Here is a 209-nt window from a genome sequence, read left to right on the forward strand (position 1 = left end):
AAATATTAAAATATTAAAATAATAAATTTAACTATTAAACCACGAAAGGTGTATAAAGATATCTCTGTGTAGATACTATGGATTGTGTTCATAAAAAGAGGCAGTTTTTCAGGCAGTTTTGCCAAGTAACAATTTTAATTTCCAACGTGAGTAACAACTGCTAGCTCGTACTCTGTGGCAGGGGAAAATATTTTTATGTTGACTCAAAT

Source organism: Apaloderma vittatum, unplaced genomic scaffold, assembly GCF_000703405.1.
Source record: "Apaloderma vittatum isolate BGI_N311 unplaced genomic scaffold, ASM70340v1 scaffold770, whole genome shotgun sequence".
Classification (NCBI taxonomy): Eukaryota; Metazoa; Chordata; class Aves; order Trogoniformes; family Trogonidae; genus Apaloderma; species Apaloderma vittatum.